Source organism: Balaenoptera acutorostrata, chromosome 2, assembly GCF_949987535.1.
Source record: "Balaenoptera acutorostrata chromosome 2, mBalAcu1.1, whole genome shotgun sequence".
NCBI classification, from domain to species: Eukaryota; Metazoa; Chordata; class Mammalia; order Artiodactyla; family Balaenopteridae; genus Balaenoptera; species Balaenoptera acutorostrata.
The window spans coordinates 29,675,921-29,693,799 of NC_080065.1; the positions used below are offsets into that span (position 1 = coordinate 29,675,921).

Here is a 17,879-nt window from a genome sequence, read left to right on the forward strand (position 1 = left end):
CTTAGTTACCTTCCATTGGCTTGCCCGTCTTGCCCAGCACACCACGAATTTTAAATGGGCACGGCACATAGTAGGCATCTATTGTTTGTATCTGCCTCTCCCTTCTGGGAGTTTCCATCTGGTATACAAATATCAGTGTATACGAGATCATTTTTCCAAGCATTCCAAGTATAGCACCGGGAGAACAGTGTCCCTTTCCTTAAAACAGGACATTAGTGGAACCACCTCATTAACAAATGAGTAGATTTCTTATCTTCTGTTTGGTTAAGCTTCCAGAGCTGCCGGCAGCTAGAAAGGGAATTTAGAAAAGGGAACTTTTAACAAATCAACCACAACAAAGGATTGACTATCCCCAGGGAGCTGGTGAAGTAGTAGGTGGAATGTCAGTGAAAAGACTAGCCAAGAAGGCCCCAGGGAGGACAGCATGGAACCTCGAGTCTCAAGATGCAGGTTCTGGTACGCAGTCCTATACAGTGTCAGAGCCACCAGGAACCTTGGGGGGTTGGCTGCTGTTTTATAGGCTGGAAATCCTCAGTGAGAGGGAAGATCGCTGAGCTCTGCTGAGAGCAAACTTGTTCCCCCGGACAAGTCACGTTATAGCCACGGCAGCCACGAGGGAAAAGCAAAAGGGCCTGGAAGGAAAAGGTGAACGCATTTCAAACACGTGAGGGCAAGAGCTGTGTGTAGCAGACGCGTGAATGTACGCAGGTAGCTCCATGCTCTCGTGTATGTTAAAACGCACAGGGAGGGTGCGGTTTAGGCGGATCATCCGATCCCCACGTTCCACGCCGGGAAGCCTATTTGGCAGATCTGAGTGGGGTCTAGTTTCAGAAGCTTCCCAGGTGATTCTGATGCTCACCCAGATTTTAAAAAGCAAACCTTTGAAAGATGGTGGCCACTGTAGAAAGCAGCCCATTCGACCACACACCTTTGTTAGCCATATGGCAACTTCCAGACGTGACCCAGAGTGGCAGGGCTCCTAAGAGTCTCCTGGCTGGGAGCTGGATGGAGCCCAGGGACCAATCTGTGCATGGCTTTGAGATAAGAGGAGCTTTTAGGCCCCCAACTGCCTTCCTCCTTCCTGCAGTCTGGGGCACGGGGAGAGAAGCTATGGTGGTTGTGCTGCTTGTGGGAAACTTGGAAGCAGAGACCCCCGAGCCCGTTCTGCATCCTTTGTGAACACAGACTTGCTTGCAGACTTTGGCTCTCATTGCCTTCGCAGACATCAATTCCTGGTATATAGACTGGTGTGGTTATTGCAGAAGCTGTATTATTCCCACCACCAACCCAAAGCAGGCAGGAACTCGTACTGATCTGTAATTCCCCCCGGGTTGTATATTCCTCTCTCCACTGTCCCAAGCTGTGAACTACCCTCTCCTTCCCCTCAGCATCTTAGACTTCCCCAAGTAGATCTCAGTGCATTTAGATGTTCCTTAAGCAACTCTTTAGGTAACTCAGGCCACGTCAAAGAGGCTGCCTGAAGCTCGTGGTGGTACGTGGAACTGCCAGAGCGAGATAAGACAGACAAGTCTGCAAGGCTCGTTAGTCTAAGAAAATAAGATTTGAATTCGGGGGTGGTTTTTTGTTTGATTTGGTTTCATACTTAAGGAGATGAAGTGATTATTTAAATAGGTGGGGGGAAAATAAGGTAAGAATAATTATTTGGCCTGGATGCATTGCCCAGAAAACTGCTGAAGTTTGAATTAAGCTTATTCCCCTGGCACATTTTCTGGGGCCTGTTCCAACTCGTTACCTGGCTTTGTGCTGCATTTTCATCCCAGCAGTTTGCAGTTCTCAAGGAAGTAAACAGCTCAAGTGATTTGCATAGGAAAGCAAATATTGTAATCTACAGCCTCACAGCTCGGTGGTCTCCAAAGTAGGGTGAGCACACCCCAGGGCAGGGTTGGGGCGGAGTCAGATAGTCCCTTGCGGTGTGGGCAGAAAGTATTAGAACTTGTATAGATTTTCATCTCATTTTAGATTGTTTTGTGTTTTATGGTGTATGTGTACATTAGTACGGTAGCATAGAGTTATACATCATGAATCTGTGTTGGGAGTGCCTGATGGCTGCCCGATCTATAAAGGTTGACATCACAGCGTGGAGCCGTAGGAAATACAGTTTAAAGAAATCCCCTTAGTATGCAGTCAACTTTATTATCATTTTTGGATTTGAAAAATTCCTTCACATTTCAGTGGAAATAAAATATGGACTACAAGGGCACGAAATAAAGTTTCTTTGCCTCCACATTAACTTCTTTGATGAAACTGACACCATAGTGGTCATGAAGTGACTTTATCACTTCAGGTAAGTTGGTTCCAGTCTTTGGGTATTCCATTACAGTATTACAAGATGCCTTTTAGCCCTGCCCCTTGTTATGAATTTTCCTCTTATAAATATCATCCTTATTAATTTAGTTGTATATGTCCACTGGGAGTTGAAGTCTGTGGTCTGCCCATCGAAATGTAAAGTAGAATATATTAAGATTGAAGAAAGGTGGCAGTGCAGAAATGGAACTGAAATAGACAGAATGATGGCAATTACCCAGGGGAAAAAACAGGATTCTGGGACTCATTTGTGCAGCATGTATCTTAGGTAATATATCTTATTCATTTATGAGCTTTGCTAAGCCTTTAAGGTAACAGAAATCCTTGAGATGTATGTGTCTTTGGAGACTTTACATGGAGATGGTGCTGATACACAGAGTCTCACTCTCTTAAGAGAAACAGGATATCTCCACTTAGTTTCAATTCCAGTTATCGTGCTGGGGTTTCGATTTTTTTTTTAGGAAAATCACTTTGACAGTGCATAGGTGAATTAGACAAATAGGCATTGTATGCTAGAAAAAAGCACACCTGACTTGAAGACTTCATGAGAAGTGGAAGATTTGAAGGGGTTTTGGTTTGTTTTTTTTGTTGTTGTTTTTTTTGTTTTTCACCACATTGTATGCAACATGGTAGTACAGAGCCCGGAAATAAAAACACAGCAAAATATGAGAGATCAGAAGTTCCCCTCTGGAATCCAGGGCAGAAATTTCTCAAAGAAGTAGAGCTATTTAAAATGAATAGAATTCTCCTCACCCACCACCTATTGTAACTGTGTTTGCTTGCCTAGCTTTTTGTTTGCTTGCTTTTGCTTGCCTAGCTTTTTACATAAGTACTGATTTAGCTCAGTGAATGATGTTTGCAGAAAAAATAAATCCATGCCTCTCCCTTCTGGTTCTTCCTCTTCTTAACTTCTTAACTTCTTAAATTGGGATATCCTTCCTTCTATTCCTGACTCTCGAAATTCTGAAGCCCCTCATTCCTCAGAGACTTTTCTAATCCCTCCGGCTTTCTGTCATCTCTGCTTTCTCTCATTGCCAATTCCATTTGTCTGTTTCTCACATTTTAGAACCTAGAGTCTGTCATACAGAGTGAAGTAAGTCAGAAAGAGAAAAACAAATACCGTATGCTAACGCATATATATAGAATCTGGAAAAATGGTACTGATGGACCTACTGGCAGAGCAGGAATAAAGAAGCAGACGTAGAGAAGGGACTTGAGGACACGGGAGGCGGGGAGGTAGTGAAAGAGTAGCACTGACATATATACACTACCAAATGTAAAATAGCTAGTGGGAAGCTGCTGCAAAGCACAGGGAGATCAGCTCGGTGCTTTGTGACAACCTAGAGGGGTGGGATAAGGAGGATGGGAGGGAGGCTCAAGAGGGTGGGCATGTGGGGATACACGTATACATATAGCTGATTCACGTTGTTGTACAGCAGAAACTAACACAACATTGTAAAGCAATTATACTCCAGTAAAGATGTGTAAAAAAAAAAAAAACCTTAAAAATCAGAAAGACGCCTCCTGATTTATAAAGGAGTAGATGTTTTCAAAAATTTGTTGGTAAAGCTGATATTCAAATTTCTTTCCCCTAGAAACAAACATATTTACTTAATAAATATTTGTGGAATTATCTTTTAAGCTAGCGGTGGCAAATAGATAGCCTGCCTGGCACCAAACACCCCCTCTTCAGCTCCCAAAGCGGACATCTCTAATTCCTCCTAACAGTCATCCCACTGACACCAGACACAACCTCAGAAGCTGATAAGGTGGCCTTGCGGGTGTCCACAACCAAGTCGTAGTACCAGCCAACACTGGACTGTAGCCAGCTTTGACATAGCCATCTATAGGAGCCATATGCTGTATTGACCTAGAGGAGGGATGTCTCATTCCATCCAGGGATCAGGGAGGGCTCAGTAGATGGGGTGATGTTTGACCGTTCCATAGGATTTCCACAGGAACACCCACAGGAGTGGGTGACACCCTGGAGTGGAAAAATAACACGTACAGTGGTCCACAAGTAGGAAATTTTAAGGCTTGTTCAAGGGTCAACAAATAGTCAATGAAGTGCAAATGTCCAGCCCATGCTTTTAGTTCCACACTAAAAAAACTATGACTTATTTTACAAGCTATATACTCATTGATGATTTTAAAGTTGAGTTACAGGGTCAGAGTTTTTGGTTTAAGGTTCCTCAAGCAGTGAGGTAGAGGAAGAGCTGGGCTGAAGAAAGGCAGATGGAGGTGGAGGTGTTTGCTATAGCTCCACGGAGAAGTCAGCAGAGCCTGGATTGAAGGAGAGGGGCCCAGAGGGTGGAAAGGCAGAAAGCAGTCTGACACGTCAATGGAGGAAGGGAGCAGGGCCAGCCGGCTGCCTGGAGAGCTGGGTTCTGCAAGCAGGGCTCCTTGGTTACCACCAAGGAGTAAGTTTCCTGCGCCCCCAACCCCCGTTTTTTTTCTGAAGGCAGGACTGATCCTAAGCAGTATTTTGAGTGGGATTTTGTTTACCTTTGAACCCTCCAGCCTCTTGTCATCTGCTCCTCCTTACTTGTTGGACGCTCTCTCCCCAGGTTTCCTGGAGCCCAGTATCCTCATACTGTTCTAAGCCCCCCACTGAGGCACCCATTCTCTCCCCTCTCCCCTAAGAGGTTGCATCCTCCCTAGAAACCTCTCCTTTCTTCTTCTCCAAGCCATTTTCTCCCCTTTTCCCACCACCACCACCACCACCAACAATAACAACAAAGACCAAAAAACACACAAAACCCTTTCCATCTCTTCTAAGCATTGTGTTTGTTTGTTAACAAAGCAATGTGATTAAACCAGGGCAAATGGTGGCCAATAACCCTATGACACTTAGCAAAGTATGTGCATTTTTTTCCCATTAAGTTATTTATTTTTGGCTGCACTGGGTCTTCGCTGCTGCACACGGGCTTTCTCTAGTTGTGGTGAGCAGGGGCTGCTCTTCGTTGCGGTGCGCGGGCTTCTCATTGCGGTGGCTTCTCTTGTTACGGAGCACGGGCTCTAGGTGCACAGGCTTCAGTACTTGTAGCACGCAGGCTCAGTAGTTGTGGCTCGCGGGCTCTAGAGCGCAGGCTCAGTAGTTGTGGTGCACGGGCTTAGTTGCTCTGCAGCATGTGGGATCTTCCTGGACCAGGGATCGAACCCATGTCCCCTGCATTGGCAGGCGGATTCTTAGCCACTGTGCCACCAGGGAAGCCTTCAAATGAGTTTCTTATCAGGATCATTTTTAAATGAAACCTAAAGATGAAATCACAAAAGCCTGGATGACACAGATGTTTTTAGAGGAAATACTGTGGTAGAACAGTAAGCCTTGTCTCCGGTAGTAGCTTCCTTAAAATGTCTCTACTTGTCAGTACTTTCCCTTCAACTCATAAAGTTATGTTTCTTAAAATTCTTCAGCTTGTTCCCAATGATTTTGGATAGGGATGGAGGTGGGGCGATGGATAGAGCTAGGGTATGAGTTATTCCTGTAGATGAGAGATCGGCAGTTGTAAAAGCCAGATCATAAATATTTCAGGCTTTGCTGGCCAAACAGTCTCCGTTGCAACCATTCACCTCTGCCTTTGCAGTGCAAAAGCAGTCATAGGCAATAAGCAAACTGATAGGCATGACTGTTCCAGTAAAACTTTACAGCGACAGGTATGGGGCCAGATCTGGCCCACAGGCAGCAGTTATCCGACCCCTGCTGTGGGAGATCATGTATGAGCCTGGGACCACCTCCCCTATTACTACTTCCCCTGTGGGCTCCACAGAACACATCTCAGCTTTCCAGTCCAATTTTTCAAGAAGTACATGCCCTTAGAAACATATACCAGCAAATCAGCGTGAAGTCAACGCCACTCTTGGAAAATAAAGAACTCAGAGTACAGCTTGTGTTGAGCTGGAAAAGGCAGCAGATGGCCTTAGGGTACTGCCTGGAACTTAGCAGCAAACCAAAACTTCACCACGATGTCCTCAACATGACCACCAGTTACTGTTTATCTAAAATCTGCCTAAATGGCATGTCCAGTTAAAACAGTCTTTTTCTGTTGCAATAAGCCTTAGTATCATGTAAAACTTCCTTAAAATGTTTGCATAGAAAAAAGGTGCTGGAAAAATCTGACCTGTTTACCATTATTGCTGAATTAGATTTGACTCAGCGGCTGTATTAGGGCACCTCAGAATGTTCATCTCTTATTTTCTTTCCTGCCAATCTTCCTGTTTACTTCTTAGGTCTTTTGCATGCCTTTCTTTTTTTTTTTTGATAGCGCTCCCACGTCTACATTTTGTGTGTCTTGCGGTTTTCCTACATATGCACACACAACTTCGATTTTATCATTCTAGAATTTAGGACTAAGCATACCACAGGCCTGCTGCTCCCAGAGATGTGTCCAAGGCGAGCAGACAGCCAGCTCCTGCTGAGAAATGACCCAAGGGTCTGTCTTCACTAGCCAGCCCACAAACCCAAAGAAGAACTCCAAACCCCAGTCTTCTCACTAGGTCATGGGAACATGGCGAGAGTGAGCGCTCCCTGCTTTGTAGAGAATGTCTGGACTTGCCTTGCCCAATTTGAAATTGATACCAAGGAGGGACATATGCAGATTCTCCTTCTTGCCTCTGCGTCTCCTGTTATTTTTGATGAACTGAGAGTCCCTTGAGGATACTGTCCTCTCCTTGGGAGGGTGACACATGCAAATGCACCACAGGAGGGGCAGATGTGGGCCAATGACTGATTACATTTCTGTACCCTTAAAGGTGATTTCTTTGCCTCACCTTTCTGAAGGACCAAGGGATCTACTTAATTTGTATGCATAAAAATCATCCAAGTAATCACCAACAAAGTGTGCTAAGCCTGTTCACATTGTTTGGGGATGATAAATGGGAGAAAACGGGAAATGGGCTCAGATGGAACAAGGACAGTATTATTTCATTTGCGAAGCCACAGCCTGAGCACCTCAGTTGACATCAGCTACTGCTTCTCCCCCAGCTGCATCTGACGCTCTGCGTGGACCAGAGCATGCTGCGGGGGTGGGGGGGGCAGTTTTACTTTTCAGTTTTACTGTTTTCTTCTTCAGTCCTGAGTTAGTCTCTTTGTTGGAAAGCAGTGAGTCTAGCGTAGCAGGAGATTTGTGTTTTAATTTCTGCAGTCAACTCACAGGCTTCTTGTTACTTTAGGCTGATTTATTGTTGTTCCCACTCCCTTTTTCTGAATGGTTATTCATTCCCAGCGCTGGCCTCTGATGGCCATCTGGTTCTCCTTTGGTCACTCGAACATCTGCCCCAGAGATTTGGAAAATGAGCTTCCTCTGGAAGCCTAAAAATAAGCTTAGTGTGACTGAAGCATGATAGAGAAATCACCACCCTCCCCTGTCCTGTAGATACTGACCAGGGGAATGAGCCCACACGGCTTCCTAGGGATTTGGAGCTTGGATGTCTTCTGTCACATCTGCAGATTTTTTTTTTTTTTCAAGTGTTGGGAACCGTAAAAACATGGCATGAGCTGGGTGCAACCAGGTCCTCCTGCAGTTTTCCTTGGGATCAGATGTGCTTGCTCAATGGAAATAGTTGGAGATAAAAGCCATACTTTGCATGGTTTGTTTGTAAGGCTTCAAGAGTTAGCTGAGAAAGACAGATGACGCTTAGGAGTTAAGCCTTATATTAGTCACAGTGTGTTCAAGGAGATCTCATAAGTGCTTTGGACAGCAGTTACAGGACGTTTCTAAGTACTAGAGTTTTAGTTTGGACCCAGGGGGCCTGTCTCATGGGGAATGATGGTTTACTCCCTGCCTCCAGAGGACTAAAATTTGCCAGAAGCTAAAACTCAATCCCTATGCCGTTTCTCATCCACAATGATTTCTAGCCACATTGTCCAGTGCAGCTTTTCAGAGGTTCTGCAATGAGATAAAATGTCAACATAATAATGATATTCAAACAATTAAAATACCAACAGATTCAAATCCCTTTGCAAGTCATAATCCAAAGATGTTAAAATCTAGAACAATTAACATCCAAACTTAAATTTCCTTGACCTTTTGAGTTAAAAACCAAAGTACTTAATGGCCTCCTTTGATCATTCCGATTTCTTGTTTTGTTCCGTCTTAGAAAAATGAGGTACTTGATGCTGGGTGCTGGGGAGAGATGGTTCTGTTCACCATCTGCAGACGGGGCTGTTTTCTACTGTAACAAATATGGCTGTTTCAGCTCCAAGAAAGTTGAATTTGTTCAACAGCATGTCTCTTGTGTGCTTTACTTTTTAGTGAAATGTAAATGAACAAAGAGTAAATGGACCCATAATAGTCTCAAGTCGTTGGCGCCACACCCTTGACATGTAAAAAAAGGAACGAATTCCTGGCCCCTGGACAGTTGTCCCAGGCAAAATTCTGTTCCCAGAATCTTATTTAATTTTGCCAAAGACCCCGTCAAGAACTGAAAGAAGTCTGAGGTTTTCACACTACAGTTTCATGGTTGCTGGTAGAGGACATGAGATTCCTGGGTCAGAGACAAATGACTTTATTACTCATGGCGCAGCAAGTAACTTTTGGCTTCCTCTAATCCCAGTTTAGGATTCAGTCCCAGTTTAGAGCTTCCTGTTTGCATAATTCCCACTTCCCCCGCCTATGGAAGTGAAGCAGAGGGGCTCAGATAGATGCATACACATTGGATTTGCTTCACAGCTGGGAACCCTGAACGTAGGCAACCTGAATCTTTTATGATGGGCTAGAAGCAAACTTGATGGCCTTTTGCTCCAGAAAGAGACATGATTATACTGGACAGGGAACAAACCAGGCCCTTCCTTCTGAGACACTGTCTCTAACCTTCCAGGCTGTTCATCCAACATCCTTGAAAAGATAGACAATCAAGAGTAGAAACAGCCTATGCCCCTGTTCACAAGCCACACAGAAATGGGGGAGACCCATGGAGAATGGTCTCCCAAGGCTATAGCACAGACTCAGTAATAGCAAGTAAAAGAGGGTTGATGGTAAAAAATATTCTTGGCTTTTCTTAAAAAGATGCCAGTCAGCCTATAGCAGTTGTTTGGAGTCTGTGACCATGAATTTAAACCCAGTGGCAAGAATCTACCTCCCAGTCTGGGTGGAGGAAAATCAACCTGGTCCTACTTAAGGAGCTTTTCATTTCTATTCAAAAGCTTCTTGATTTGCATTTACACTTTGAGATAAAAGCGTAGGCCTCCCTGATGTACTGCGTTGGGTGTGGACTGAACCTCTGCCAGAGGTTCCAGTTCTCAAGAGCAGACATTTTTCAGTCCTGGGCCTCCTTTTGCATCTCCACTGCCTCTTGGCATAGACATGGTTAGCCTGGAGGAAGCTGCATCTCTCCTCCCCAGTTTACTCATCTGGAAAAACACCCTGTGCAGATTCATGAACCAAACCTGCTGTCGAGGATTCTGAAGCTTCTGTCCTAATGAGCTGGTGAAGGCTAATACCAATGCCACCTGCTCCATGAGATTTGTTTTTCCTCAGGTTTTGAATATTCCAGGGGTCGAGTAGCACTGCTTTCTGCTAAGTTTTGGCGGGGGTGGGCAGTAATTGGATCCGCCTCTAGTGGTTCACATCTGCCTCCTTTGGGAAGGACTCACTTACGTTTCTGCTTAACCTTTCTTCTTTCTGTGAAAGACTCCTTTCTTCTTTCATGGCCCTGCTTGCTGAATCAGCGTGCCATTTTTACTTCTCCTTTGCTTTCTGACTCAGATTTTTTTTTTCTAAATTACTCTTGTAGATTCTGTTGTGTAAAAAACAAAAAAGAACAAAAAGAAAAGAGATAAGATTCTGTTGCGTGGGGCCCATCATTGTGAAAGAGATAGAATCAGTGAGGCTTCTGTTTACTAAAGTATCTATTGTTCTAGTGCATCTTGACCACCACCGCCTCTGAGTTGGCTAATTCCACCCAGGAAATATTCTCCCATCAGACCAACATCAAGTTCTGGCTTACTACCATCCTGCCTGGCTCCCCTTTGGGATTCCTGTTTGCTTCTTTATAGTCCTAATTTCATTTATCTCCCAGGCCACTGTTGTTGGGGGGTGGGGGGGAAATCTTTGTCCCTTTAAAATTTATCCAGAAATGTTTTTCCTCTTCCTGGTCTTCCTCACCCCTCACCTTTGAATCTGTCCAGACGTTCAGACCCCTCTTGGCACAGCCGTTCCAAGTCCTCTTGCCCAAGCTCTTCATCTGCAGTTTATAAATCACATCTCTCGGGCTTTCCTGGTGGCGCAGTGGTTGAGAATCTGCCTGCCGATGCAGGGGACACGGGTTCGAGCCCTGGTCTGGGAGGATCCCACATGCCGCGGAGCAGCTAGGCCCGTGAGCCACAGCTACTGAGCCTGCGCGTCTGGAGCCTGTGCTCCGCAACAAGAGAGGCCGCGATAGTGAGAGGCCCGCGCACCGCGATGAAGAGTGGCCCCCGCTTGCCGCAACTAGAGAGAGCCCTCGCACAGGAACGAAGACCCAACACAGCCAAAAATAAATAAATAAATAAAAATAAATAAATAATAATTAAATATATATATATATATATATATGTATATAAAAATCACATCTCTCATTGTTTTCTGGGCCTGGGATCCCCATGGGGGAGTCATTGCATTGTGTTCTCTGTGGTTTTGCCTCCCTTCCTCAGTTGGATTTCCTTAGGTCCCGGTCACCCCCTCTAAACTAGGAATAACCAGTGTCTCCCACTTTTGTGACGCCCGTTTTCAGAGTAGTAGTCAGGAGCTGGCACATCTCCTTTCCTTATACACCGTGCTGCCCTTGACCTCACAATCTCCTCTCCCCTTACGTCTGTCCGGTCTGTCATCTAAGATCTCATCTTTTCTTCTAAGGACTTAGCGCTCTTCCTTTAGCTAACATCGTGTTCATCGTGTTCTCTTTATTTTTTTCTCTTCCATTGCTCCTATTCTGATGGTAAGACCAGAGTGTGTTCTCAAATCCTCCTCGGTGTCCTGTGCAAACCTGATTTTGAAAAACTAAGGGTTCCAGGCACGGGCCTTTAAAACTGCCTTCTCAGCTGTTAGGTTTGCAGTAATTTTTGGGAGTTTTCTTCTCATCTTGAATCCAGGAAGGTGGCATATTCTCTTTGGGTGCCCATTTGTTTTGTTTTAATCATTAATTAAATCTGCTACCTTTCTGTAGGTATGAAGTTGAAATGTATATCTCTGCAGTCGAGTGGTATAGTCATAGTCAATGTAATCATCAAAGCTAGAGGCATCCTGAGATCTAGTGGGGAGAAAGCTTGCGGGTTGTTTTTTTTTCTATTTCAACTAAACCTTCACTATACCCCTATGATACACACATTAGGTACTCTACTAGTACCCTCAAGCACATTCTTATTCAATCCTCATAATAACCCTATAAGATAATTACAAGGGAATTTTAACCCTTTAAAAATAAATAGTATCATTGCTACTTTACAAAATCAAAGAACTGCCTCTGACATCAATGCTCTGTTAATATATTATGGGTACAACACATCACAACCTATGGTACATGTAAACTTCATTATACTTTTTTTTTTAACATCTTTATTGGAGTATAATTTCTTTACAATGGTGTGTTAGTTTCTGCTTTATAACAAAGTGAATCAGCTATACATATACATATATCCCCATATCCCCTCCCTCTTGCGTCTCCCTCCCATCCTCCCTATCCCACCCCTCTAGGTGGTCACAAAGCACTGAGCTGATCTCCCTGTGCTATGCAGCTGCTTCCCACTAGCTATCTATTTTACATTTGGTAGTGTGTACATGTCCATGCCACTCTCTCACTTCGTCCCAGCTTACCCCTCCCCCTCCCCGTGTCCTCAAGTCCATTCTCTACGTCTGCGTCTTTATTCCTGTCCTGCCCCTAGGTTCTTCAGAACCATTGTTTTTTGGGTTTTTTTTTTTAGATTCAGTATATGTGTGTTAGCATACGGTATTTGTTTTTCTCTTTCTGACTTACTTAACTCTTTATGACAGACTCTAAGTCCATCCACCTCACTGCAAATAATTCAGTTTCATTTCTTTTTATGGCTGAGTAATATTCCATTGTATATATGTGCCACATCTTCTTTATCCATTCATCTGTCGATGGACACTTAGGTTGCTTCCATGTCCTGGGTATTGTAAATAGAGCTGCAATGAACATTGTGGGACATGACTCTTTTTGAATTATGGTTTTCTCAGGGTATATGCCCAGTAGTGGGATTGCTGGGTCGTATGATGGTTCTATTTTTAGTTTTTTAAGGAACCTCCATACTGTTCTCCATAGTGGCTGTATCAATTTACATTCCCACCAACAGTGCAAGAGGGTTCCGTTTTCTCCACACCCTCTCCAGCATTTATTGTTTGTAGATTTTTTGATGATGGCCATTCTGACCGGTGTGAGGTGATCCCTCATTGCAGTTTTGATTTGTATTTCTCTAAGGATTAGTGATGTTGAGCATCCTTTCATGTGTTTGTTGGCAATCTGTATATCTTCTTTGGAGAAATGTCTATTTAGGTTTTCTGCCCATTTTTGGATTGAGTTGCTTGTTTTTTTGATATTGAGCTGCAAGAGCTGCTTGTAAATTTTGGAGATTAATCCTTTGTCAGTTGCTTCATTTGCAAATATTTTCTCCCATTCTGAGGGTTGTCTTTTCATCTTGTTTATGGTTTCCTTTGCTGTGCAAAAGCTTTTAAGTTTCATTAGGTCCCATTTGTTTATTTTTGTTTTTATTTCCATTTCTCTAGGAGGTGGGTCAAAAAGGGTCTTGCTGTGATTTATGTCATAGAGTGTTCTGCCTATGTTTTCCTCTAAGAGTTTTATAGTGTCTGGTCTTACATTTAGGTCTTTAATCCATTTTGAGTTTATTTTTGTGTATGATGTTAGGGAGTGTTGTAATTTCATTCTTTTACATGTAGCTGTCCCAGCACCACTTATTGAAGAGGCTGTCTTTTCTCCATCATATATTCTTGCCTCCTTTATCAAAGATAAGGTGACCATATGTGCGTGGGTTTATCTCTGGGCTTTCCGTCCTGTTCCATTGCTCTATATTTCTGTTTTTGTGCCGTTATACTTTATATACACTTCCTGTGCTTGTAGTTCATAGAGTGGGACAGAGGTTTCTTTCTACAATTGCTAATTAAAAAACCTTTATTTTGAATAGAGAGCAGCCTATGATAACAACTCTCCCGTATTCTTTGGCTGATGGGCTGCTTTGGTGTAGCTGGGAGCCTCCATTCTCCATCTCTGGAGTAAGGCTGGGAGAGCAGGGAAGAGTGGGGAGATTCCAGCTCAGTCCTGCGGCTCCTTTGGAGGCTGCTTCTGTTTGGAGCAGGGCAGTGGTGAATTACAGAGGCCCATACTCTATTCCACTTGCATAGCCTGGGCTTTTATGAATTCTCTAAAGTTTGTCTAGGTCATTCCTGACTCCTGGGAATCTCCCTCAAAATCAGATCCAGTCTTACCTGTGTCATTACTTCCAACTCTTTGGGCCATTTCTTACACCACTGCTTCAGCCTTACCTTCATTCCCACTTCCAGAGCTCCTCTGTCTCCTGGGCCTTTGTGGGAGGTCTGTGTGCAAACTGAGTTGCTTTGGGGCTTTCTCCAACTCCCGTTTAGGATTCAGCTTTCCCAAGTGAGATCTATGACCTCACGTTTGCTTACTGGTTTCCAGAATTTTGTTGCTCTTGTCTTCTATTCTCTTTGTGGGATTATGTCTTTCATTTAAAAAAGAAATCTCGGACTTCCCTGGTGGCGCAGTGGTTGAGAGTCTGCCTGCAAATGCAGGGGACACGGGTTCGAGCCCTGGTCTGGGAAGATCCCACATGCCGCGGAGCAACTAGGCCCGTGAGCCACAACTACTGAGCCTGCGCGTCTGGAGCCTGTGCTCCGCAACAAGAGAGGCCGCGACAGTGAGAGGCCCGCGCACCGCGATGAAGAGTGGCCCCCGCTCGCCGCAACTAGAGAAAGCCCTCGCACAGAGACGAAGACCCAACACAGCCAAAAATAAATAAATAAAAAAAAAAAAAAAAAAAAAAATGAAATCTCTTCCCCATAATTTTAGTGTGGTTTCAAGAGGGAAATCTGCCACCTTTAATCAGAAAACTATATCATTTAATTCTTAATTCAAGCCCTATTTTTCAAATGACAACATTAGAGCTCAAAGAGGTTGACAAACGTGCCTAAATTGCTACTAAATGGTGCAACCAGGATTTATGCCCAGGATTCTCAACCACACTCCCCTACCACCTTGCTATAAAACCAGATGCTAGAGATTCTTCTTCACTGAGAGAGAATCTCATAGGTTATAGATGTGGGAAACTGTACGAATAGAGAGGCTGTAAACCTGGAAATTGACAAATTATATTAGATTCCATTAATATAATGGCATTGTTATATGACACATGAATTGGAAATTGCGGATGAATAATAGATTATATCAACTGTTTCTCTGAACCAAAGGCCTTCCAGGAGAACTTTCTGCACATTTCATTTTAGAACAACTAAAATGACATCATTTCCAGAACAGTTTGATTTGTTCTTCATGTCTGAAAACAAAAAAAAAAGTACAGCAAAGGGTCTTTCTTACAGTGTGGACATTTTCAGACAATAGTCATAAAACTGAAGAGAGGTTCATTGTAATCAAACTGCACTTTGTATGTTGCTACTTCCTGAAATAATCTGGAACTAATGTATCTAAGCAACCTACTTCCCGTTCATTGAGTTATAAGCTACCTAAAACCATGACAGACTGGTTTTTTGTTACAAGAGGAAATGGTTCCATTTAAATTCAGAACCTTTTGCTAACGTGGTCAGGAGGTTCTGAAATAAGATTTCACTTCTGCCTCAAGCTCATCAGTGTACCCTTTGCCACGCTTTGAGATATCTCTGGGTCCATTCTGATTGATTTTAGCTTTTAGCTACAGGCTTTCGGTAGTTATGTAACATACACCATCTTGAGCGTAAGATTTCTTTGGTATAATCTTTTGGTATTTTATAGATCATAGAAACCAAATCATGTCATTCTTTGGTCCATTTCAGGATTTAAAAAAAGAAAATATTGTTTCTTAAGGCTGTGGTTCTTTCTTCTAAACCACCTCCCCCAGATTCAAAAAATCGAAGAGTTTACAGCATTCATGTTTGCGTCATAAAGATTTCAGATTCGACATAGAGCATGTAAAGCTCTTATAAAACTCTACACCACTCATTTTGTACGCTCTTCACATATAATCTATCCTAGATCCCGGGTATGTGTTGTAAACAAAAGGGTGTTACTTTAGGGTCTCAGTTTATTTCCTCATCTGTCAAATGGAGATAATATTCTTTACCTTGAGACATATTTGCTGTGCAAATTAAATGAAAAATAATCGAGGTGAACGAACTGTTCACGTGTTCAGCTGTTCATCAATACAGTACAGTATTGATCATCCAAAGTGTTAACTTAATTGAAAAGCATCTCAGGTTGGAGGTGGGAAATAGCCTGGTAATACCTGAAGCTGGAAATCCAGAGACTGAATGTGAAGTCACAACCTCGCGTGTAGGAGTTGGGAAGCATCGGACAGGCCACTTTCCTTCTGTGAGTGCTTCTGTCATCTCCAAAATGTCTCTGTGTGCAAACCTGGGGCTGTGCTGGAAAACTGGAGCGCAGAGTGGAAGGAGGAAACCTCTCAGGTCCAGGAACGGTGGGCTGGGGTTGCTTTCCTCCCTTGGCATATGAGCTTCTCAGTCAGCCTTTCTGATGGTCTGAGACTTGACCGCTGTGTAATAAGCCACCCATGTAATGGGCATCAGAGGAGGTAATGACTAGCAAACTGAGGAATACCTTTCTCTGGGAGCCTGGGTCAGGCGGTGTAACCGGAAAGAACCAGGAATTTTACTCCGTCTCCAGCAATTGCTGTTTACAGTCTGGAGACAGATTCTTTCCATAAAGTTTTTAAGCCAAGCAAAGGAGAGGCCCTGAGGCTTCTCTTTGGATTATTCCTATTTGCATGTCTCCTTCTGTGCCCCCCGATCCCTGGCGTGTCTCCAAGAGGCTTCTTTTGTACTGTGTATGAATTAATGCCCCAATTTGGTGTTGGGAAAGATGTCCCTCTAGAGAATCTCTAAAATCACCCTCAGGATTCCATTCTTGCCTTTACTTCATAATTTAAACCTGGAGACCTGCCAATCCTGGACGTTGTAATAGGAATTCACCAAATTTATCTTTGTTTTATATATCAAGATTAATTTGTTTTCCCAATGCCTCTTCCTCAATTTGCCTACATCTCCTCATTTCTCAGAATTTTTCTTTTCTTCTTTCTCATCCCAAAAGATACTTGAACTTGAGGGGGATGGGGGAAGCTTCCAGATCTTTTATATTACGTATAAGATTTAGCTATAAACCATTACCTCTTAAAAAGGGGGCTTACCTGGGAGATTACTCTTACTGCTTACTTTATGTTTTCATAAACTGAATTTGATATACAATGTATAATTTTTATTATCTGTTAAAATTCAGGGTTTTTTTTTTTTACATTATAATTACAAGACTTTCCAATGACTGCTAAGTGGTAAAGGATATCATCTATGTCTTTTTAAAGTACATATATGTTCCTTAGTGTGAATCTTATCTATTTTAATTAATATGACTTTTTTTCTCCAGAACCTCAAAGGAAAATAAAATTTCAAATGAGAAGGCTCATTTGTTTGATGTATCTCCTAAGTTTTGCACATATAAATTTATCCCCCAGATATTTTTATAGCCACTCTCAAGCACGTAAGTCTCCTTCTCCTCTCTAATAAGCATAGCTCTTCTTAGCATGTTGGGCTTTTCTCAGATGGAGGACCAAGGGGCCTTGGGGTCATCCTTTTTGCATAACCTGTTGGTGTCTGATAATGTAGACATACAACTTAACAGACGTGTGGGCTGACTTCATAGATGCCTCTGTGTATCCTGGGTGGTGCTTGATTCTGGAGGTATTTAATCAGTACTCAGGAGTGTTAAAAAACAAAATTCAACCGAGTAAATTTGAAGATCTAATTGGCTTTATTCAGCAATTCATGTCTCGGGCAGCATCCCATCTAGAAAGGAGAAAGGCACTCTGAGAAGTTGTACAAAATGGAAGGTTTTATAGGCGGAGAGAGGGTGGGACGGAAGTTACAAGACTGGATTCTTTCAGGCAAGGTTACCGTCCCTTAAAGAGAAATGGGGTTTCAGGCAGATTACCTCACTGACCAGGAGATTCTTGGCTGACTGGTTTAAATTCTACTCCTGGGAGAGGCTGGAACTGCAGTTCCTTTAGGTATGAAGTCTTGGTGGGGCTTAGCACAAGCAACTCCATTTTGGGGTTGTTGTTTCTTTTTAATGGGAGTGTAACACATGGAACATCTGGTTGACCGAGGGTGTAGTTATTTGGCTGCCACAAAATCAAGGCTTTACTGTATTTTAAGAACTTTAGAATTGAATTTAAAATTTCTGGTTTAATAATTGTTGCAGTTTGTACTGTAGGGAAAAGCACTGGCCCACCAGTCAGGGGACCTGCAATCTACTTGTGGCTTTGTGACCACCTGGGTGACCTTGATCAACACACTTTCTCAAGA

At 43.2% G+C, this 17,879-nt stretch overlaps 1 protein-coding gene across 4 annotated transcripts in view; it reads left to right on the plus strand.

Moving 5' to 3' along the window:
- The window catches only part of PDZD2 (PDZ domain containing 2), a 372,691-nt gene that overhangs the window by 299,360 nt on the left and 55,452 nt on the right, over positions 1 to 17,879 (plus strand). The gene's annotated exons all lie outside the window — the stretch shown is intronic.